The sequence below is a fragment of the Bubalus kerabau genome, chromosome 21 (assembly GCF_029407905.1).
Source record: "Bubalus kerabau isolate K-KA32 ecotype Philippines breed swamp buffalo chromosome 21, PCC_UOA_SB_1v2, whole genome shotgun sequence".
In the NCBI taxonomy this organism is placed as follows: domain Eukaryota; kingdom Metazoa; phylum Chordata; class Mammalia; order Artiodactyla; family Bovidae; genus Bubalus; species Bubalus kerabau.
In genome coordinates this window covers 32687052-32712231 of record NC_073644.1, presented here as the reverse complement: position 1 = coordinate 32712231, position 25180 = coordinate 32687052, and positions in this window count along the sequence as shown.

Here is a 25180-nt window from a genome sequence, read left to right as displayed (position 1 = left end):
TTGTATTACTCAGGGATTTCCCAGATAGTTCAGTGGTAAAGAATCTGCCAACCAATGCAGGAGATGTGAGTTCAATTCCTGGGTCAGGAAGATGCCCTGAAGAAGGAAATGGCAACCCATTCTGGTATTCTTACCTGGAAAATCCCATGGACAGAGGAGCCTGGAGGACTAATTCCATAGGGTTACAAAGAGTTGGCCATGACTGAAGCGACTTAGCAAGCAGACAGAAAAATAAATTGATTAATTTTATGACACAAAAGGAAAACTTAGGAAATGTTTTGAAACCCAGTTACATAAAATAGGATTCTCAGAGAATATGTACAATAGACTATATATTTATATTTTTAAATAGAATATAATTCTAAGTAATACAAGTGAATAGAATTCTACCATGATGTTATCCTTCCATACTATTCCTCATCTTCTTTGACTTTTAATTATTTTACCAATCTTAGCTACTGAAATGCATAAAATACTTTCTTTCTTTTTCATATCCAAGCTATGGAATTACACAGGCATAGTTATAGCAGTGTTGTTTTTACGGAATCAGTAATAGTATGTTAACTTTTCATTTTGTGCATGGCTATTGTTCAGTGACCCATAGCATGAGTGTGTCAGCCTACCAGAAAAGTTTCGTTCTGTAGTGTTTGTATTGGGTGCTTCTGCTGGTAATTAGCTACTCTTACAGTTACGTCAATTTCAAACTGCTTCACTCCGATAATTTGTAATCCCATTCCTGCTTTGGGCATGTTGGTCGTCTGTCTGAATTTAGCGTGTAAATTCTGAATGGCCAACTCTTCTATTCTTTGAGTTATTTTTCCACTTTTTGTTACTGGTGAAAATTAGCAATGATGGGTCAAACAAAATTTAAGAAATGACTATTATCCAGGCTGCTCCTAAGAATACAAACCATCTAGAGGAAACAAAAACGAGAAAACAAAATCTACATACCATTCATGTATTTGATAAATATTCATTCTGATGAAGAAGGAGATCCCTGGCCCCTGCTTTCACTTTCAGTGAGCTTTTGGTCTTAATTCCCAAACACCTTCCCCCTCAGTGGCCTAGTCCTGAAAGTATTCTTTTTTTTTTTTTTTTCACCAAAACTAGGATCTAATAGAAAAACTTGTAATCACTTTTTAAAATCCAGATGCATATCAGAATTATCTTGAAATTTCTTGAAAAATACAAATTCTCAGGTATGGCATTTTCTCCAGAGTGCCAGATAATGTCTGTAATGAGCAGTCATGTTGAAAAACAATTGGACTTACGATGATCTTTTACCTAGTTTGTTTCACTTTCTCTATCGCATATTCAGTGCTCCCATTTCATTTAGTTTATGTTTTCCAAGTTCTCCATCTCTCTTTTTTTTGCTTTTGATGTTCTTTCTCAAGACTTTGATGTCATTGCTATCCATGAGGGAGGGTTATCATTCCAAAGCTCAGTTCATTTTCACTCTCTATCAGATCAGATCAGATCAGATCAGTCGCTCAGTCGTGTCTGACTCTTTGCGATCCCATGAATCGCAGGACGCCAGGCCTCCCTGTCCATCACCATCTCCCAGAGTTCACTCAAACTTACGTCCATCGAGTCGGTGATGCCATCCAGCCATCTCATCCTCTGTTGTCCCCTTTTCCTCCTTCCCCCAATCACTCCCAGCATCAGAGTCTTTTCCAATGAGTCAACTCTTCACATGAGGTGGCCAAAGTATTGGAGTTTCAGCTTCAGCATCATTTCTTCCAAAGAACACCCAGGACTGATCTCCTTTAGGATGGACTGGTTGAATCTCCTTGCAGTCCAAGGGCCTCTCAAGAGTCTTTTCCAACACCACAGTTCAAAAGCATCAATTCTACGTCACTCAGCCTTCTTCACAGTCCAACTCTCACATCCATACATGACCACTGGAAAAACCATAGCCTTGACTAGACGGACCTTGGTTGGCAAAGTAATGTCTCTGCTTTTGAATATGCTATCTAGGTTGGTCATAACTTCTCTTCCAAGAAGTAAGTGTCTTTTAATTTCATGGCTGCAGTCACCATCTGCAGTGATTTTGGAGCCCAAAAAAATAAAGTCTGATACTGTTTCCACTGTTTGCCCATCTATTTCCCAAGAAGTGATGGGACCAGATGCCATGATCTTCGTTTTCTGAATGTTGAGCTTTATTAAGCCAACTTTTTCACTCTCTTCTTTCACTCTCATCAAGAGGCTTTTTAGTTCCTTTTCACTTTCTGCCATAAGGGTGGTGTCATCTGCATATCTGAGGTTATTGACATTTCTCCTGGCAATCTTGATTCCAGCTTGTGCTTCCAGCCCAGCATTTCTTATGATGTACTCTGCATAACCCCCTATAGGAGGAGCTAATTACAGCAGAAGCAGCTAATTCAAATGCTGCAGAATGGCACTTTCTCCGTAGATTGCATTCTAAGTAGCCTCAATTGTGTCAGACTCTTTGTGATGCTATGGACTGTAGCCAGCCAGGCTCCTCTGTCCATGGGATTCTCCAGGCAAGAATGCTGGAGTGGGTTGCTGTGTCCTCCTCCAAGGGATCTTCGTGACCTAGGGACTGAAACTGCATCTCTTCTGGCTCCTGCATTGCAGGCAGATTCTTCACTGCTGAACCACCAGGGAAGCCCAAAGACTGGTAAATTCATGGATCACTAAATAATAACATGTATGTTAAAGTAAAAACTTGAATATATTATTACTGCTTCCTTTTGAAGCATTTTTTGTTAATTTTATTGTAGTATAGTTGTTTTACAATGTTGTATTATTTTCTGCTCTACAGCAAAGTGAATCAGTTATACATATACATATATCCACTGTTTTTTAGGTTACCTTCCTATTTAGATCACCACAGAGCATAGTAGGGTTCTCTGTGCTATACAGTAGGTTCTCATTAGTTATCTATTTTATATATAGTGGTGTATATATGTCAATCCCAATCTCCCAGTTCATCCCACCCCTGCTTCCTCCTTGGGTAACCATAAGTTTGTATCTACATCTGTGACTCTACTTCTGCTTTGCAAATAAGTCACCTATACCATTTTTCTGGGTTTCCCAGGTGGTGCTAGCAATAAGAATCTGCTTGCCAAAACAGGAGACATAAAAGACTTGGGTTAGATACCTGGGTTGGAAAGATCCCCTGGAGGAGGGCATGGCAACCGACTCTAATATTCGTGCTTGAAGAATCCCATGGACAGAGAAGCCTGGTGGGCTATGGTCCATAGGGTTGCAAAGAGTCAGACACAACTGAAGCAGCTTAGCACACAGGCACAATTTTTTCTAGGTTCCACATATATGTCTTCCTTGATACAATGATTCTATAACTATTGATATGGATTCCCCACTTGTTTGTTTATAAGTAGTGGAATGAAAACTCTTGATGTAGAATTGCCACAAGTTTAAATGCACAAAATTCATACAATTAAATGTGTCTTTTATTATAAATATGCACAAATCCAAACAGAAGAATTATATAAAATATGCTTAAATCATTTAGCCATTAAATACTTACAAGAAATTGTTATTTTGGAACTAAGTATTTCATATGCCTTCTGTTAATTCTTTCCATATCTGAAAAAGATCTCATTTCATTTATTATTGTCTTACTAATTTTTAACATGGCCAAGGTCAGGGGAGGCGGCCAGGAGGAGCAACCCCATATCCAAGGAACAGTGGTTGCATGGGCGCAGGAGGGCAGAGAGGAGCTGCTCCACCTTCAAGGTCAGGAGGGGTGGCCATGAGGAGATACCCCTTGTCAAGGTAAGGAGCAGCAGTTGCACTTTGCTGGAGCAGCCATGAAGAGATACCCCACGTCCAAGGTAAGAGAAACCCAAGTAAGATGGTAGGTGTTGCAAGAGAGCATCAGAGGGCAGACACACTGAAACCATAATCACAGAAAACTAGCCAATCTGATCACATGGACCACAGCCTTGTCTAACTCAATGAAACTAAGCCATGCCATGTGGGGCCACTCAAGACAGTAGGGTCATGGTGGAGAGGTCTGACAGAATGTGGTCCACTGGAGAAGGGAATGGCAAACTACTTCAGTATTCTTGCCTTGAGAACCCCATGAACAGCACGAAAAGGCAAAAAGATAGGATACTGAAAGGGGAACTCCCCGGGATGGTAGGTGCCCAATATGCTACTGGAGATCAGTGGAGAAATAACTCCAGAAAGAATGAAGGGATGGAGCCAAAGCAAAAACAGTACCCAGTGGTGGATGTGACTGGTGATAGAAGCAAGGTCCAATGCTGTAAAGAGCACTATTGCATAGGAACCTGGAATGTCAGGTCCATGAATCAAGGCAAATTGGAAGTAAGCAAACAGGAGATGGCAAAAGTGAACACTGATATTCTAGGAATCAGCGAAGTAAAATGGACTGGAATGGGTGAATTTAACTCAGATGACCATTATATCTACTACTGCAGGCAGGAATCCCTTAGAAGAAATGGAGTAACTATCATGGTCAAGAAAAGAGTCTGAAATGCAGTACTTGGATGCAATCTCAAAAATGATAGAGTGATGTCTGTTCATTTCCAAGGCAAACCATTCAATATCACGGTTATCCAAGCCTATGCCCCAACCAGTAACACTGAAGAAGCTGAAGTTGAATGGTTCTATGAAGACCTACAAGACCTTTTAGAACGAAGACCCAAAAAAGATGTCCTTTTCATTTTAGGGGACTGGAATGCAAAAGTAGGAAGTCAAGAAACACCTGGAGTAACAGGCAAATTTGGCCTTGGAGTACCGAATGAAGCAGGGCAAAGGCTAATAGTTTTGTCAAGAGAAGGCACTGGTCATAGCAAACACCATCTTCCAGCAACACAAGAGAAGACTCTGCATATGTAGAGTCTACACATCACCAGATGGTCAACACCGAAATCAGATTGATTATATTCTTTGCAGCCAAAGATGGAGAAGCTCTATAAAGTCAGCAAAAAAAAAAAAAAAAGACTGGGAGTGGACTGTGGCTCAGATCATGAACTCCTTATTGCCAAATTCAGACTTAAATTGAAGAAAGTGGGGAAAACCACTAGACCATTTAGGTATGACCTAAATCAAATCCCTTATGATTATACAGTGGAAGTGAGAAACAGATTTAAGGGACTAGATCTGCTAGACAGAGTGCCTGATGAACTATGGACGGAGATTCATGACACTGTACAGGAGACAGGGATCAAGACCATCCCCATGGAAAAGAAATGCAAAAAAGCAAAATGGCTGTCTGGGGAGGTCTTACAAATAGCTGTGAAAAGAAGAGAAGTGAAAAGCAAAGGAGAAAAGGAAAGATATATGCATCTGAATGCAGGGTTACAAAGAATAGCAAGGAGAGATAAGAAAGCCTTCCTCAGCAATCAATGCAAAGAAATAGAGGAAAACAACAGAATAGAAAAGACTAGAGATCTCTTCAAGAAAATTAGAGATGCCAAGGGAACATTTCATGCAAAGACGGGCTTGAGAAAGGACAGAAATGGTATGGACCTAACAGAAGCAGAAGATATTAAAAAGAGGCGGCAAGAATACACAGAAAACTGTACAAAAGAGAGCTTCATGACCCAGATAAACACGATGGTGTGATCACTCACCTAGAGCCAGACATCCTGGAATGTGAAGTCAAGTCGGCCTTAGGAAACATCACTACGAACAAAGCTAGTGGAGGTGATGGAATGCCAGTTGAGCTATTTCAAATCCTGAAAGATGATGCTGTGAAAGTGCTGCACTCAATATGCAAGCAAATTTGGAAAACTCAGCAGTGGCCACAGGGCTGGAAAAAGTCAGTTTTTATTCCAATCCCAAAGAAAGGCAATGCCAAAGAATGCTCAAACTACCGCACAATTGCACTCATCTCACACGCTAGTAAAGTAATGCTCAAAATTCTCCAAGCCAGGCTTCAGCAATATGTGAACCATGAACATGCAGATGTTCAAGCTGGTTTTAGAAAAGGCAGAGGAACCAGAGATCAAATTGCCAACATCCGCTGGATCATGGAAAAAGCAAGAGAGTTCCAGAAAAACATCTATTTCTGCTTTATTGACTATGCCAAAGCCTTCGACTGTGTGGATCACAATAAACTGTGGAAAATTCTGAAAGAGATGGGAATACCAGACCACTGACCTGCCTCTTTAGAAACCTGTATGCAGGTCAGGAAGCAACAGTTAGAACTGGACATGGAACAACAGACTGGTTCCAAATAAGAAAAGGAGTATGTCAAGGCTGTATATTGTCACCCTGCTTATTTAACTTCTATGCAGAGTACATTATGAGAAATGCTGGACTGGAAGAAGCACAAGCTGGAATCAAGATTGCCGGGAGAAATATCAATAAGCTCAGATATGCAGATGACAGCACCCTTATGGCAGAAAGTGAAGAGGAATTAAAAAGCCTCTTGATGAAAGTGAAAGTGGAGAGTGAAAAAGTTGGCTTAAAGCTCAACATTCAGAAAACGAAGATCATGGCATCCGGTCCCATCACTTCATGGGAAATAGATGGGGAAACAGTGGAAACAGTGTCAGACTTTATTTTTTTGGGCTCCAAAATCACTGCAGATGGTGATTGCAGCCATGAAATTAAAAGACGCTTACTCCTTGGAAGGAAAGTTATGGCCGACCTAGATAGCATATTAAAAAGCAGAGATATTACTTTGCCAACAAAGGTCCGTCTAGTCAAGGCTATGGTTTTTCCTGTGGTCATGTATGGATGTGAGAGTTGGACTGTGAAGAAAGCTGAGCACCGAATAATTGATGTTTTTGAACTGTGGTGTTGGAGAAGACTCTTGCGAGTCCCTTGGACTGCAAGGAGATCCAAGCAGTCCATCCTAAAGGAGACCAGTCCTGGGCGTTCATTGGAAGGACTGATGCTGAAGCTGAAACTCCAATACTTTGGCCACCTCATGCGAAGAGTTGACTCATTTGAAAAGCCTCTGATGCTTAGAGGGATTGGGGGCAGGAGGAGAAGGGAACGACAGAGGATGAGATGACTGGATGGCATCACCAACTCAATGGACATGAGTTTGAGTGAACTCTGGGATATGGTGATGGAGAGGGAGGCCTGGCATGCTGCGATTCATGGGATCGCAGAGTCTGACACGACTGAGCGAGTGAACTGAACCGAACTGAATTTTTAACATATAATTGACATATAACATTATATTAGTTTCAGATGTAGAACCTAATGATTCCATTTTTGTATCTATTGTGAAATGATCATCAAATAAGTCTAGTTAGCACCCATCCCATAGACAGAGGAGCCTGGCAGTCTACAGTCAATGGTGTCCCAAGAGTCGGATATGACTTAGCGACTAAACCACCACAGCACCCATCACCATACCTAGTTACAAACTTTTTTTTCTTATGATGAGAACTTTTAAGATCAACTTTTAGCAACTTTCACATAAGCAATACAGCGTTGCTAAGAATAGGCTTACCATGGTCTTGCTAACTATGGTCTTACTGTTTTTTAAAGGAATTTTAATTTGTGCATTTTTACATAAGCAAAATGTATCACACATTAGAGTCATTCTTAGTCAACAGCTGTCACTTGTATTAACAGAGTTTTTATACGCATTCCCTTTTCCCATCCAAACTTGAAAAAATAATGCTGACAGAGACTGTCAGGTCAAAAATGAACTCCTAATATGACAACTGAAGTGGACTGCTACAAAACCTGGCTGTCAAAACAGGAGTTATGGGTTTGTAATGTAAATATAGTTAAAGGTACAAGTTAGTCAGGCGTCCATCTGTCAAAAGACAGGATGTGCTACATCCTGTGGCATTGCATTATATTCACTCCTAAGTATAGGGGCCAGGGAGACTTGTGCGAAATCCTCAAACAGAAGAGACAAGGTGCAAATTGCATTTATAGATTTTAATGTTTCATGTTTTCCATGTTTCTTATGGTGATAATCTATTATTTTTATATTGAGAAAAGCTCCTTTCATTGGAAATGACAAGATTCTATTCCAAAATATAATCAGAATCATATTTTTGCTACAAGGAAAGAAGAGAACTGTTTACAAGATTATTTAAGGAAAGGAAAGAACGAATCTTTCCCTGGCTCCTTCCAGGTAAAGAAATAATTTTATGTTATCTCTGGGGTAGCACTGACCTAGCACTAGGGATCAACGCTTGCAAAATAGATGTACTTCAGGTACCACCGTGGGCTGGTTCAGGAAAGTTTCAGAAAGTACAATGATTAACATCTATAGATTCAAAATAGGTAGAAATCCTCCATATCCAACATTTATGACATAGCATAGAGCATAAAATACGTAATTGGGGAATCAGCTTTTATAAAATTAAAAAATATAAATCTAATCAAGTGACATTAGGGCTTCCCAGGTGGCATGGTGGTAAAGAATCCACCTGCCAATGCAGGAGATGCAAGAGACATGGATTCAATCCCCGGGTCAGGAAGATTCCCTGGAGAAGGAAATAGCAACCCACAACAGCATTCTCACCTGGAAAATTCCATGGCCAGAGGAGCCTAGCAGGCTACAGTCCATGGGGTGCAAAGAGTTTGACATGACTGAGCATTCATGCAAGCAGCAAACAAGCCACACTAACCATACAAGTTTAACAATTTGCTATCGTCAATTAAACATCTATTATATATTAAGCAGGAATGTAGAAATACTTATGTCATCTAATTGAATTACACCACTGCAAAAAGGATTGCCAGCAGAGAGAATTATCAATCCAGGGAGCATCTGTTATAGAGACTTCTAAGGAAGAGAAATGTGCTTGAAAATAAAAGGGGCCAGCATGAAGTACATGTCACACCAGTTGTCTGTCAGTGGTGTTTGGGGAGGAGTCCAGAGTTCTTCCATGAACTTTAGTTCATGAAAACAAGCACATTAACTACTTTTCCCCCTTCTATTTAGGGCACCAATTTTTAAAGTTGACAACCTCCGGCAGGGATGTTCTGAAAGACAGAGACGTCTTGTCAGAATTATAAATGTCCTTGGTGGATGAGGCAGAAAGAGTTGACTGTGTAGGACATTCTTGACAAGTCCTCAGGATCTGAAGTGGTAACTATCTTTTTAGCTAGGTTTTCTTTTTTTGTGGATGACAGGAGATGTTTTAAAAATTGTGAAGGACAGAACTTCTCTATTTAGTTACCTGTAATCAGGCAGGAAAGGGTATGCACACAATTTAGCATGTAGTAGGTGTTCAATATATATTTATTTCATCTAATATTCCCTCCCTCATCACTGCCAATAATTTCTGAGTTAAGGGTGAATTTCCAGCTCTCATGGCTGCCAGACGGGGCATGTAGGGTTGCTCCATCACTGAACAGTTGGGTTGTGCCTCTTCCTCTTTTGCTTCTGACATGACCCATGCTCATGCCATAGTCCAAACTGAATTCATATGCATCTACATCTTTATAGATAGGTTGATAGCCACAATATAAGTATGTGTTCATGAAGTGTATTCACAAATATATATGTGTGTGTGTATATACATGCATACATATGTATGTGTGTGTGTATACATTTATATTTGGCATCTGTATTTGCCAGCTCCTTACCCTTCTTTGGGAAACTGTTACCCCTCCTTATCCCAACTCATGTTCTTACTCTCAGTTTAGATTTGGCTTTTACAGGAAAATGTGAACCTCTACTCACAGCTGTTAGGTTCCAGGATCATATATATCTAAACTTTCAGTGACTTTCTTGAATGTAGAGTAGGCTTACAACTTAACCAACATAGCCAAAATATAATTGCTGCTACTTCTCCAACCCTGACGACCCAGCCCACCCTTAAAAACGATTCTGTTCATCTTCTGGAATTTTCCATCTGAGTAAATGTTGTTACTGAAAACAGGTTTGCTGGCTCCATGCACAGCAAGCCAGATGCTAAGTAGTTGAGGTTTACAGCAGAGAAAGCTTTATTCACAAGACAGTCAAGTGAGAAAGCAGGAGAACAAATATCAGGTCCGTCTCCCACCCTCACACCCCCACCAAAGCGAGGGGTTAGAATATTGAAGAGTGAAGACAATAGGGTAGTTGGAGGTGCAGGGGGAGGTGATTGAAGGCAGGAAAAAGGTGATGCAGTACCTGCCCTGCACAGGCATATCTAAGTTACATGCTTTTTCATGGACATGCTCAGAAAATGGTGGCGTTAGCCATTCACTAAGAGTGAAGCTTTTGGCCCTCTGACATCAAATGATTATGCATTGGACTCTTACATGGGTTCAGTCAAATGGTCACTGATATCAACCAATTTGCACTGAGCAAGACTGGCTCCTAGGAGAGTTACTATAGCAATCCATACATTAGAGGTGTTATCTACAGGGGAGAGTTTAAAAGTCTCATGATATGCTGTTTAAATTATTTGAATCTTGGAGGGTATGCAACTTGCAAGAACAATCAAAGTAAGCTTGGTCAGTGAAGGTGGGTTGCTGTTGTTTAGTTGATAAGTCATGTCCGGCTCTTTTGTGACCGCATGGACTGTAGCTCACCAGGCTCCTCTGTCCATGATGTTTCCCAGGCAAGAATACTGGAGTGGGTTACCATTTCCTTCTCCAGATTATCTTCCTGACCCAGGGATCAAACCCACATCTCCTGCTTTTGCAGGTGAATTCTTTACCACTGAGCCATCTGGAAAGCCCAAAGGTGGGTAACAGGATATTATTAACCAAACAGATTTACAGCTTAAGGGATCAGATGGACTGTCCTTGGTTTCAGTGATATCACCACTTATTCTGTTGCTAACTTAAGCTCCAAACATAGATGTTTCCTGTCTCCTTTACACTTCTACACTGGATCCATTATAAAGTTTTTTTGGCCCTATTTCAAAAATATTTTTTGAATCCTTCCTCTTCTCTCCATTTCTACTATATTACCAAAATCAGTGGTAAAGAACACTCTTGCCAATTCAGGAGATGTGGGTTCGATCCATGGATTGAGAAGATCCCCTGGAGAAGGAAATGACAACCCACTCCAGTACTCTTGCCTGGAAAGTCCCATGGACAGAGGAGTCTGGTGGGCTACAGTTCATCGGATCAGAAAAGAGTTGGACAAGACTTAGCAACTAAAACAACAACAAACAAGCCACCGATATCTTTCTCCTGAATTTCTACAAGAGCTTTATAGTTGGTATTCCTGCTTTTACTTTTTCTTCCCCTCCTGCTGCCTAAGATACTTTTCTAGTACGCTCAGAATAAAACTGATTTTACAAAGCCTCATAAGCTTTACTGTAACATCTTCCCTGGTGGCTCAGATGGTAAAGCATCTGCCTACAATGCGGGAGACCCGGGTTCGATCCCTGGGTTGGGAAGATCCTCTGGAGAAGGAAATGGCAACCCATTCCAGTACTCTTGCCTGGAAAATCCCATGGATGGAGGAACGTGGTAGGCTAAAGTCCACAGGGTCACAAAGAGTCGGACACGACTGAGCGACTTCACTTTCACTTTCATAAACTTTCTGGCTCCTAACTTTGTCACCAGTCAGTCGCCATTCTTCACTTCCTTCACTAAAATAGTTTCACAAGCCTTTTTCTCTCTTTGAATGCGCTAAATGTCTCCTCTTTTGCACTTGACTATTGAATATTACCTCTGTGTAAAACTCTCTGCCTTTTGATGTTGTCAAGAGCTGATTTGATCAAGTCAGTTTAGTTCAAACATCACCTCCTTGGAGATACCCATTTCCGCCTTCCTTATTCACACGATCACTTCATCAACTGTTTTATTTATTTACAGACACTCAGAGATACCTGAAATTGCATTGTTCAGGTATCTGTTTGCTCCTTTCTCCCACTAGAATGTGAGCTTCCTAAGAGCATGGATTTTTCTGTCAGGTTTATCACCTGAACCCATCACATCAAACAGTGCCTGGTATTTGGTAGACATGGAGAAGAGTGAACTAAAAGAAGAAAAGAATGGATGTATCAGTAGATTTCCCCCCAATTTTTGAAGCTGAAACTGAGACAGAGAATCAATTTCAATCTCTAAAGGCTGAATCCTAGACATAAAACTCAAAAGCCATTTGAACAAGGCAGTGAGCCAAATAGAAAAAGCAGAGACAGGAGCTAAAGATAGTTTTGCTGGTCTTCAACTCTCTTGCTAGTTGTTTTAGAGCCAGACGTATTCCTTCCTTTCCCATAGTATGATTGCTTAATTTATGTATGAGGCATCCCAACACGATTGCAGTAGATTCCTCTTTTTTTCCTTACTTAATTTTTTTAAAAAAAATTTGGTTTCTAAGACTTACAATTAAAGAATCCAAGTTATTCTGGCATTTCTTGCCTCTTGCTTTTTCTTCTGCCACTGTCTCTTATCAAACTCTAAGCTCTGGTCATAATACACTTTCATCTCTTTCTCTTTCTGTCTCTTGGTCCTTTACACATGCATTTCTAGATGCTAAGACTATTCTTCACTAATTTGTCTTTGAGAAAACTTTCAGACACCCCAAACTTAGGGATTGCATGCTTTCTTCCACCTCATAGCTTCCCCTATTTATTCTCAGTGTTATTAACAACCAGGCTTTCATCTCTCTAAGTCTAACTCTTTCACTGTTGCATTTTTTCTATTTCCTGTGTATTCTTGATGCCTAGAACAGAGTTCAACACATAAATCTACAATGACTGAATGAATGAAGGGCTGACTGAATGAATAAACAGAGCTACTTTGTTGGTAGCCGAAGCAGACTCTGTGCGGCAGCCCACCAGGCTTCCCTGTCCCTGGGAGTCTTCAGGCAAGAACACTGGAGTGGGTTGCCATTTCCTTCTCCAATAAAGCAGAACTAAGAGATAACAAAATAGAATTTGACTGTTAGTGTACTCCTTCAGTTCAGACTGTTTCCTGTTGATGCTACTCTAATGTTTTGAACTGATTTGGGGGCATTCTGTTTACCTTGGACTTAGGCAAGATTTATACCTCCATTTTTCAATACTTTATTTCCCCCTAAGGATCCTTTTAGTTTTCTGCTCATGTTTCCCTTTTGTACTCAAGAGCCTTATTTTCTGAGAGCTATTTTCCCCTAGTTTGGGGGAAGTTTTCACCTATCAGTGCCATTTGGTTTGCCACTTTGTCAAATTTTGGCAGTGTGCCAAGCTGCTAGGCACGCTTTCAAAATAAGATCTTGTTGACAACAAAAAATAAACTCACATCACCAAGATCATTTTCTATTTACTATATTCCTTGGAGTCATATTTTTGAAACCCTAAAGATTTCAGAATTGCTACCTCATCCCCCAATGTTCTTCTTCTCCATACTCCTTCCAAAATCCTTTAGTGCTAGAAGGAAACAATTAAATAATCCAGGTTTATTCAAGTTCATTTAATAGATGAAAAAAACAAATAGAGTGCTCAGTATATGTCATGTGCAGTTGTTCCCAAAGGGAGAGAATGTTTCAATTGCCCGTGACCGTGACCTGATATTGCACTCTTACTCTGTAGAATCTCAGCGAATCTGTCTTCTCCCAGACTTGGTTCAATGAAATTTTCCCCATTACATTCCATGGATCCTTTAAGTGTAATGACACTAAACAACAGCCCTTTGTTCGTTTGGCTGGCAACTCCTCCATGAAATTTGTACTATTACTGAATGAATTTGCAACATTACATGAAAACTGTCAAGGATTCTTCATAAAATTGGATTCATGACAATAGCATAGAAGAAGCAAAGTAGAAAAACCTTATAATGGGTAGGGATTTCGAGGAAGAATTTATAAATTGAAAATGAGTTGTCAACTACTGATTATTTTATATAATGTCCTGTCATATGAGAAGGCTTCCCTGGTAGCTCAGTGGTAAAGAAACTGCCTGTCAATGCAGGAGACTTGGGTTCGATCCCTGGGTTGAGAAGATCCCTGGAGAAGGAAATGGCACTCCATCCAGTATTCTTGCTTGGAAAATTCCATGAACAGAGGAGGCTGGCAGGTTACAGTCCTTGGGGGGTCTCAAAAAGAGTTGGACATGACTGAGTGATTAAATAGCAATGTCATATGAGAATCTGCCTGCTTCTCATGGGATTGTGATGGGAAGATAGGCAGTGGGGCAAAACAATGAACTTCATTTTCAGCATTTGGGAGGATGATGTAGGGAGTACATTTTATCCTCAGAATTAGAGTAGTGGCTCAGAGGTTAAAGCATCTGCTTGCAATGTGGGAGACCTGGGTTCGATCCCTGGGTTGGGAAGTTCCCCTGGAGAAGGAAATGGCAACCTACTCTAGTATTCTTGCTTGGAGAATCCCATGGACAGAGGAGCCTGGTGGGCTACAGTCCATGGGGTCGCAAAGAGTTGGGCACGACTGAGCGACCTTACTTACTTACTTACTTATGAGGATATGGGGCATGCTTACTATTTTTAATTCAGCTTTGGCCTTAGAGTGGTGAAGGATGGCAGAATTGTTTCAATTTTCTGATTCTTTGCGACCCCATGGACTGTAGCCCACCAGGCTCTTCTGTCCATGGAATTCTCCAGGCAAGAACACTGGAGTGGGTATCCGCCCCCTTCTCCAGGGGATCTTCCTGAAACAGGGACCAACACAGGTCAACTGCATTGCAGGCAGATTGTTTACCGTTTGAGCCACCATGAAAGCCCTATAACTAAAAATGAGACATGAATAAAGTCCCCAAATATTAGATTCTGAGGGCAGGAGGGGTTTTAGCATGGGAGGAATGAAAGGCATGTATTTCCCTCTCCATTTCCAGCCTCAAAAATAAGTCAAAAGAAGTTGAAACTCCCCCTTGACACTCTGTAACTCCACTCTGCTTTGTTCCCCACCTCTGAGTCCCCATCTGTATCCTTCAGGTAACCAGTCCCTATGTGGAGGGAAATCAAGCTTTCCCTCAAGTGCTTCTGCCAAAACTCATATTTCTTCAATAAAAATAAATATTAGAGAAGAAAACATTCTGATTAAACTAATTCACAATAAAGTGTGAATGACTGAAAGCAGCTGTGTGCTTTAGGCAGACAGAGAAAACTTACTGAAACTCCACAGTTTGTGTTGAACTGTCTTAAGCTTTAGCTCTATTATTTCACTCCCACCTTTAAAAAAATTTATTACAAAGGATGCCAGAATTAGGTTGTTTAAAGAACTTGTTCAAAGAGCGCAGCCAGCAATTATGGAGCCATGATTCGAGACACGAAAAAAAGATAAAACAAATTTTTTTTTTGGAAATACTTGTTGGTGCCAATTAATTTATATTGTTTCAGATTCAGGCATTGGGAAAAGGAAAGTGCTGATAAAAAGTCCAGAATTATGAGGAGAAATAAGTTGGAGGCAGATGGTATTACTTAGGTATTTACTCTTACTAGACTGCAGATGGTGACTGCAGCCATGAAATTAAAAGACGCTTACTCCTTGGAAGGAAAATTATGACCAACCCAGATAGCATATTCAAAAGCAGAGGCATTACTTTGCCAACAAAGGTCTGTCTAGTCAAGGCTATGGTTTTTCCAGTGGTCATGTATGGATGTGAGAGTTGGACTGTGAAGAAAGCTGAGCACTGAAGAATTGATGCTTTTGAACTGTGGTGTTGGAGAAGACTCTTGCGAGTCCCTTGGACTGCAAGGAGATCCAACCAGTCCATTCTGGAGATCAGCCCTGGGATTTCTTTGGAAGGACTGATGCTAAAGCTGAAACTCCAGTACTTTGGCCACCTCATGCGAAGAGTTGACTCATTGGAAAAGACTCTGATGCTGGGAGGGATTGGGGGCAGGAGGAGAAGGGGACGACAGAGAATGACATGGCTGGATGGCATCACTGACCCGATGGACGTGAGTCTGAGTGAACTCCGGGAGTTGGTGATGGACAGGGAAGCCTGGCATGCTGCGATTCATGGGGTTGCAAAGAGTTGGACACAACTGAGCGACTGAACTGAACTGAGACCAACTGTGTTACTTAAACTAGTCTTGTTTATTTCATTTTCCATTTTATTCTCCTCTACTTCTACATGTGATTGTACTTTGCAATGAATTAATCTGAAAGTTCCAAATTATTTATAGTTCTGACTGATTCTCTGCCTTTCCATTCAAATTATCAGGATTTCTGAGTAGAAAAGATATCCAACTTTGACGTTTTTATGTCTCCTTGTTCGTTTTTTTTTGTTTGTTTGTTTGTTTTGTTTTTTCATTGATAGGAATTTGCAAAGTTCTGTAGCCAGTGGAGAAGGGAGGACATTAGTCGCAGGAGCTGTGGCTTCCAGCAACAGTAACTGTGAGGAGCATGTGGTAAGACTGAAGGAAGGAGGCTGGGAGATAAAGGAAGAAACCTGGGAAGTCTTCAGCTCTGTATAGACTGGCTTTTTGAACAATGAAATTCTCCCCTCCACCACTGTGATGTACTATCAATGATTGCTTCCATGGGTCGATGATGTGGTCCACAGAAAAAGTATATGTTGTCTAGTAAGAAAATCTGGAAAAATCTAAAAAAAAAAAAAAATCCGTAAAATCACTATGGCTGAAAAATGCTTTTCTCAAAATAAATTGGTCTTAGAAATGGAGAATCTTTGTGTGACCTTGATTGTTATTTCCTGTTCCATAATACCTCACCAATTCTATTACATATGCTAAAAATATTCACCAAAGCTAAATGGTAAACAAAACACTACCTCCAACACAACAACAAAATACCCTTCTAGCTAAAGACTTTATATCTCTTGGTGGCATTTCAATTAAAACAAAAGCCACCCAAGGAAGCGTGATAATGTTTAGTAGTCTCTCTGTGTTTTAAATGCATAGATAAAAAACAAATTCCCACTAAAGCAAAAGTGTATTACAATTCTCTTTAGATAGAAGGAATATATTCTCCAACACCAGAACACCCATGTAGCCTGGAGCTAATTCTGAGAGGACTTACTTTTTAAAGCTTGTAATTCATTTGGCTCTCACTCAACTGCCAGGGGATTTATGTACATTGTATCTTGCTTTCAAGCTCTTATTAAAATAATTAAAGAAAATAGATTATAAAGTCATATGTTGACACAATTTACTGCCAGCTTGTTTACTTTTATTTTCCATTGCAAGTAGCTTTTGAAAGCAATTTCTCAGATTATCCTCCCCCTTGTGTCAAAATAGAAGCTAATTCTCAACATCAAACTCCCTTTCCTCCCTAGAGAACCTGAGAATATATGAGCTCTCTTATAGGAATTCAGAAACACCCTCTTGCCTGAGGACAGATCATCTGATATTGAGGCATGGGCTTCAACATTTAATGAATATCTCCAAAACAATGAACCGTGTGTGAACTGAGTCATAAAATTGAAGCCCATAGTCTTTTATACACCTTGGAAACCCTCTAGCAAAGAAAGGAGCAGTCCATCTAGAAGAAGATTATTAATATCTTTAGTACCTTTTAACCTCAAAAATAGACTAGTTATGGTTAAGAACATACTCTTAGAAGTCACAAATTCAAATGGATTCAAATGGTGGTTCTGCCATTTTTAGGGTGTAACATTGAACAACTCACACTCCTTGGAGCTCTTTCCCCATCTGTGTCATAGGATTAATGATGTTTAGCTCTTATCTTGATGTTAATAATGAAAAAAATCTAAGTTAAATGCTGGCACATCAGTCAGTTCAGTCGCTCAGTCATGTCCGACTCTTTGCGACCCCATGAACCGCAGCACGCCAGGCCTTCTTGTCCATCACCATCTCCCGGAGTTCACTCAAACTCACATCCATCGGGTTGGTGATGCCATCCAGCTATCTCATCCTCTGTCATCCCCTTTTCCTCCTGCCCCCAATCCCTCCCAGCATCAGAGTCTTTTCCAATGAGTCAACTCTTCGCATGAGGTGGCCAAAGTACTGGAGTTTCAGCTTTAGCATCAGTCCTTCCAAAGAACACCCAGGGCTGATCTCCTTTAGAATGGACTGGTTGGATCTCCTTGCAGTCCAATGGACTCTCAGGAGTCTTCTCCAACACCACAGTTCAAAAGCATCAATTCTTCAGTGCTCAGCTTTTCTTCACAGTCCAACTCTCACATCCATACATGACCACTGGAAAAACCATAGCCTTGACTAGACGGACCTAGCATTAAATAAATGATTTTGTCCTAGGAGGCAGAATCTGAGTTGGAAATTCTTGGTCAACAGTTTTATCGGTCAATCCCAATGTCATGTGTATACTATTGATACTATGTATAAAATAGATAACTTATTAGAACATACTGTAAAGCTTGGGGAGCTCTACTTAATGCACTGCAGTGACTTGAATGGGAAGGAGGTCCAAAAGGGAGGGGATACATGTATAGCTGATTCATTTTGCTATACAGTAGAAACTAACAAAATGCTGTAAAGCAACTATACGCCAATAGAAATTAATTAAAAAAAGAGGTTTATTGGTTGAGTGCTCTCAGGAAGAGAAAGAAGAAAGAAGCTAGCCAAATATGGTCTCTCCTGGGGACTGGCTTCAGTCTGATATCCCTGGGAATTTCCGCAGCTCAAGATGCATGTCTGTCCCATTTAGAGGGGTGCAGAGGCATAGCTTCTCCAGCATGGGAACTCCAATTTGGCAGAGGCATATTTTGCAGAGAAGGGTGTATCTTGAGTTGTTATCATAGCACTAACAGCAATGGATGAGGGGTGCACCTGCTGATAAAGGAGATCTGGAGGGGACACTCATAGTAACCACTAGAGTTTACTCTGGACATTACTCAGATCTTGCTTATGCCAAGTTCATCTACCAAAGCACAGCTTCTCCAGGATTCTGGTGAGTCATTCTTATTGAGGAAACTTCAGAGCGGGAAGATTAGCTGGATGAATCAGAACATCTGCTGTTTACCATCGTTCCTTAGGCTTTAAGTCATTGGTTCCCTATCAGGCAAGTCCATCCCACCCCCAAATCACCTCCCTGACCCAAGTTAATTGACAGTCTAGAGACATTCTGGGTTGCCATATCTAGAGGTTGCTACTGGCATAACCCTACAATGGACAGCCCCCCATGGCGGAGAATTATCCATCACAAACTGTCAATAGAATTGTGGTTGAGAAATCCTGTATCCCTTCACTGCTTCTCCACCCAGTCTAGATTCTCTCTTCCATGTGCACATGTGCTGGCCCAGATGGCTTGTCTAGTGGGTTGACACAGACTTTCATTCTGAGGGGTCTAGGTTCTGTTTAGCATGCTCTATCAGATCATGGTTTTTGCATAAGCCCATTGGTTAAAAACAGATATGGAAGTACCCATAGATATTCCCATGAAACATTTGAGTTCAAAATATTCCTCAACTTGCTCCCAAGAGGCTCAGTGTTCTTCTTGAGGGATGGTATGATTCGGGGGTTCAGCCTTAGTCTGTGTTGCTGACAAGTCAGATATTCATATGTGTCAGTAGCTAGAATGTAGCTATAGAGCCTGTACATAGTCCTATGGCTTGCTGCTGGGCCCACCTAAACTTTAGTTGATGGGTCATAATAGTACCTTCCAGTCACATGATCCCCTGCTATCCAGTGGTTAGAAGCTTAATTTTTACCATGGTTTAGTGACAGATGATAAAGTATCTGCCTGCAATGTGAGAGACCTGGGTTCAATCCCTGGGTCAGGAAGATCTCCTGGAGAAGGAAATGGCAACACACTCCAGTACTCTTGCATGGAAAATTCCATGGATGGAGGAGTCTGGTAGGCTACAGTCCATGGCATCTCAAAGAGTCAGACACGACTGAGCAACTTCACTGGTTCACTAGTTCAGTAGCATTTTAGGAGCTGGTTTTTGTTTTTGTTTAATAACAGCTTTGTTAATATATAACTTATACACTCTAATTCACCATACTCTAAAACACTGTATCATTCAGTGTCTTTTTTAATTCATTCACGGAGGTGGAGAACCATCACAACTATCTGATTTCAAAATATTTTCAACATCATCAAATAAATCCTCATACCCATTAGCAGTCACCTCTCATTCTCTCAATTCCTCCAGGTCTAGAAAACCACTAATTGACTTTCTTATCTCCATGGATTTGATTACTCTAGAAATTTCATGTACATGGAACCACATAATATGTGGCTTATGTATCTGGCTTCTTTTACTACGTGTAAAGTTTTCAAGGTTTATCCATATTATAGTGTGTGTTGGTACTTCATCCCTTTTTATGTACAAATGCTATTGTATGATATATAATGTGTACTCTTCTATTGTTAGGTGGAGTGTTCTTTAGATGTCTAGTAAATATAATTGGTTTATAGTACTGTTCAAGTCTTGTATTTATTATCTTCTGCCGAGTTGATTTTTCCACTATTGAAAGTAGGGTATTAATGTCTCTAACTCAGCCATAAAATTAAAAGATGCTTACTCCTGGAAGAAAAGTTATGCCCAACCGAGATAATATATTAAAAAGCAGAGTTATTACTTTGCCAACAAAGGTCCGTCTGGTCAAGGCTATGGTTTTTCCAGTGGTCATGTATAGATGTGAGAGTTGGACTGTGAAGAAAGCTGAGTGCCAAAGAATTGATGCTTTTGAACTGTGGTGTTGGAGAAGACTCTTGAGAGTCCCTTGGACTACAAGGAGATCCAACCAGTCCATCCTAAAGGAGACCAGTCCTGGGTGGAAAGACTGACGCTGAAGCTGAAACTCCAATACTTTGGCCATCTCATGCGAAGAGTTGACTCACTGGAAAAGACCCTGATGCTGGGAGGGATTGGGGGCAGGAGGAGGGGACGACAGAGGATGATATGGCTGGATGGCATCACCGACTTGATGCACATGAGTTTGAGTGAACTCTGGGAGTTGGTGATGGACAGGGAGGCCTGGCATGCTGTGATTCATGGGGTCACAAAGAGTCATACATGACTGAGCGACTGAACTGAACTGAACTGAACTCTTAATATTGGCTTCCCTGATAGCTCAGTTGGTAAAGAATCTGCCTGCAATGTAGGAGATGCCAGTTCATTTCCTGGGTAGGGAAGATCCTCTGGTGAAGGGATAGTCTACCCACTCCAGTGTTCTTGGGGTTCCCTTGTGGCTCAGCTGGTAAAGAATCTGCCTGCAGTGCGAGAGACCTGAGTTTGATCCCTGGGTTGGGAAGATCCACCCCCAAGAGAGAAAGGAAAGGCTACCCACTCCAGTATTCTGGCCTGGAGAATTCCATGGACTAGAGACCATGGGGTTCCAATGAGTCAGATACAACTGAGCAACTTTCACTTTCATCTCAGCTTCCTTGGTCATGGGATTATATCTGTTATTTTGCTATCTGTTTACTGTCTTATGTCATTTTGTTATTTTTTTCTCTCCATTTTACAGTGTGTTAATTTAATTCCAATAATGCTTTATTTTACTATAGTTTTTGAGTTATTTTCTTAATTGTGGCCCGGAAGACTATAATTAATATCAACATCTTAAAATAATGTATTTTGAATTAATACCAACTTAATTTCAATAGTATACAAAAACTTTGCCAATATCACTCTGTTCCTTTTCCTTCCATCTATTATTATCATAAAAATTACATCTTTTAACATTTTAAGCTCACCAATAGTTTTATAATTATTGCTTTATTGAGTTGTATTTTAAGTCAGATAGGAAGGAACAGAATTATGAACAAAAACATTCATACCTTCTTTTTTATTTACGTATGTTATTAATCTTTTCTTGGTGTTCTTTATTTCTTCAAATAGATTTGATCTGTATTTAATGCCATTTCATTTCCAGTTGGAAGGACTCTAGTGTTTCTTGTGGTGTAGATCTCTATTAACAAATTTTCAGTTTTTCTCTGGGCATGTCTTCATTTTTTTTATATTCTTGAAGGATAGTTTTGCTTGACATAGAATTGCTGGTTGTTCATCTCTTTCAGCTGGTTGTTCATCACTTTAAATATGATGTACCATTGTCTTCTAGCAGCCATAGTTTTTTTTTTTTTTTTTAAACTTTACATAATTGTATTAGTTTTGCCAAATATCAAAATGAATCCGCCACAGGTGTACATGTCTCATCTGATCTCAGAAGCTAAGCAGGGTCGGGCATGGTTAGTACTTGGATGGGAGACCACCTGGGAATACCGGGTGCTGTAGGCAGCCATAGTTTTGATGTTGTAAAAACTCACTTCTTAATCGAATTGTAGGTCTCTGTGATGAGTCACTTTTCTTCTGCTGCTTTCAACATCTCTCTTGGTCTTTTCAAGGTTCAACAGTATTTCCAAATGTGAATCTCTTTGAGCTTATTTTACTTGGATTTTGTTGAACTTCATGTTTAGATTAACATTTTTTCATCAAATTTGAGAAGATTTTGGTCATTATTTCTTAAAATATTCTTTTTGCTCTTTCCTTTCTCTGTTCTCTTTCTGGGTCTTTGTCTTAGTCTGTTCAGCTTCTATAACAAAATACCTGGACTGGGTAGCTTATAAATAAGAGAAATTTATTTCTCGCAGTTCTAGAGGTTGGGAAGTTCAGGATCACAGTACCAGTATAGGTGGATGAAGGCACTCTTCCTTGTTCATCAGTTCAGTTCAGTTCAGTCACTCAGTCATGTCTGACTTTTTGTGACCCCATGAATTGCAGCACCCCAGGCCTCCTTGTCCATCACCAACTCCCGGAGTTCACTCAGACTCACGTCCATCGAGTCAGTGATGCCATCCAGCCATCTCATCCTCTGTCGTCCCCTTCTCCTCTTGCCCCCAATCTTTCCCAGCATCAGGGTGTTTTCCAATGAGTCAGCTCTTCTCATGAGGTAGCCAAAGTATTGGAGTTTCAGCCTCAGCATCAGTCCTTCCAATGAACACCCAGGACTGATCTCCTTTAGGATGGACTGGTTGGATCTCCTTGTGGTCCAAGGGACTCTCAAGAGTCTTCTCCAACACCACAGTTTAAAAGCATCAATTTTTCAGCGCTCAGCTTTCTTTATAGTCCGACTCTCACATCCATACATGACTCCTGAAAAAACCATAGCTTTGACTAAACAGACCTTTGTTGGCAAAGTAACAACTCTGCTTTTTAATATGCTATCTAGGTTGGTCATAACTTTCCTTCCAAGGAGTAAGCATCTTTTAATTTCATGGCTGCAATCACCATCTGCGGTGATTTTGGAACCCCAAGAAAATAAAGTCTGACACTGTTTCCACTGTTTCCCCATCTATTTGCCATAAAGTGATGGGACCGGATGCCATGATCTTCGTTTTCTGAATGTTGAGCTTTAAGCCAACTTTTTCACTCTCCTCTTTCACTTTCATCAAGAGGCTCTTTAGTTCCTCTTCACTTTCTGCCATAAGGGTGGTGTCATCTGCATATCTGAGGTTATTGATATTTCTCCTGGCAATCTTGATACCAGCTTATGCTTCTTCCAGCCCAGCGTTTCTCATGATGTACTCTGCATAGAAGTTAAATAAGCAGGGTGACAATATACAGCCTTGACGTACTCCTTTTCCTATTTGGAACCAGTCTGTTGTTCCATGTCCAGTTCTAACTGTTGCTTCCAGACCTGCATACAGGTTTCTCAAGAGGCAGGTCAGGTGGTCTTGAATTCCCATCTCTTTCAGAATTTTCCACAGTTTATTGTGATCCACACAGTCAAAGGCTTTGGTATAGTCAATAAAGCAGAAATAGATGTTTTTCTGGAACTCTCTTGCTTTTTCGATGATCCAGTGGATGTTGGCAATTTGATCTCTGCCTTTTCTAAAACCAGATTGAACATCTGGAAGTTCACAGTTCATGTATTGCTGAAGCCCGGCTTGGAGAATTTTGAGCATTTCTTTACTAGTGTGTGAGATGAGTTCAATTGTGTGGTAGTTTGAGCATTCTTTGGCATTGCCTTTCTTTGGGGTTGGAATGAAAACTGACCTTTTCCAGTCCTGTGGCCACTGCTGAGTTTTCCAAATTTGCTTGCATATTGAGTGCAGCAATTTCACACTATCATCTTTCAGGATTTGAACTAGCTCAACTGGAATTCCATCACCTCCACTGGCTTTGTTCGTAGTGATGCTTTCTAAGGCCCACTTGACTTCACATTCCAGGATGTCTGGCTCTAGGTGAGTGGTCACACCATCGTGATTATCTGGATCATGAAGATTTTTCTTGTACAGTTCTTCTGTGTATTCTTGCCAGCTCTTCTTAATATCTTCTGCTTCTGTTAGCTCCATACCATAGATGGCACTTTTCCCACTGTGTCCTTACGGTTTTAGGGCAAGGGATTTCTGTGGGGTCTCTTTGTATAATTCCATTTATGAGGACTCCATTTATATGACATAAGCACTTTCCAAAGGTCCCACTTCATAATATCACATTTGGTATTAGGATTTCAACAGTATTTTGAGAGGACACAAACATGCAGATTATTGTAGTCTTCACATTATTTATACATTGACGTAATTGGTGATATCTCACACATTTCTGAGGCTCTCTTCTTTTTTCTTCATTCTTTTGCTTTCTCTTCCTCAGATTGGATAATCTCAGTTGGCCTATCTTTAAGTTCACTGATTCACTTCTACCAGTTCAACTCTGCTATTTAGCCCCTCTGGTGAAATAATTTCAGTTATGTTATTTTTCAACTACAAAATTTCTGTTTTTTAAAAAAAATAATTATTATATCTTCATTGATATTCTATATTTTATCCAACAATATTCTTTTACTTCCCCTAAATTTTCAGTCATGGTTTTATTTATTTCTTTAAGAATATAATAGCTGTTTAAAGTTTTTGTCTAGTAAGGCCAACATCTATGTTTCCTCCATGACAGTATTGTTTTTTTTCCCTGTATGTGGGCCAAATTTCTTATTTATTTACATGACTCATACTTTTTTGTTGAAAACTACATTTTAAAGTATATAATGTGACAGTTCTGGAAATCAGATTACTTATCTCACCAGGGTTTGTTGCTGCTGCTTGCTTATTTACTTCCCTTGGATAAAAGGACAAAATGTGCCTTCTTTATTATGTGTGGCCATTGAAGTCTCATCTTAGATAGCATAATAAACTTAGTGGTCAGCTAATTATTTGATAGAAATTTTCTTAAATGACTTATACCAGTGGATGAAGGTTTTTTTAATTTGGTGCCCACAGTCAAAGGTTGTCAGAATACCAGACCACCTGATCTGCCTCCTGAGAAATCTGTATACAAGTCAAAAAGCAACAGTTGGAACTGGACATGGAACAACAGACTGGTTCCAAATCACGAAAGGAGTATGTCAAGGCTATATATTGTCACCCTGCTTATTTAACTTATATGCAGAATACATCATGAGAAATGCTGAGTGGATGAAGAACAAGCTGGAATCAAGACTGCTGGAAGAAATGTCAATAATCTCAGATATG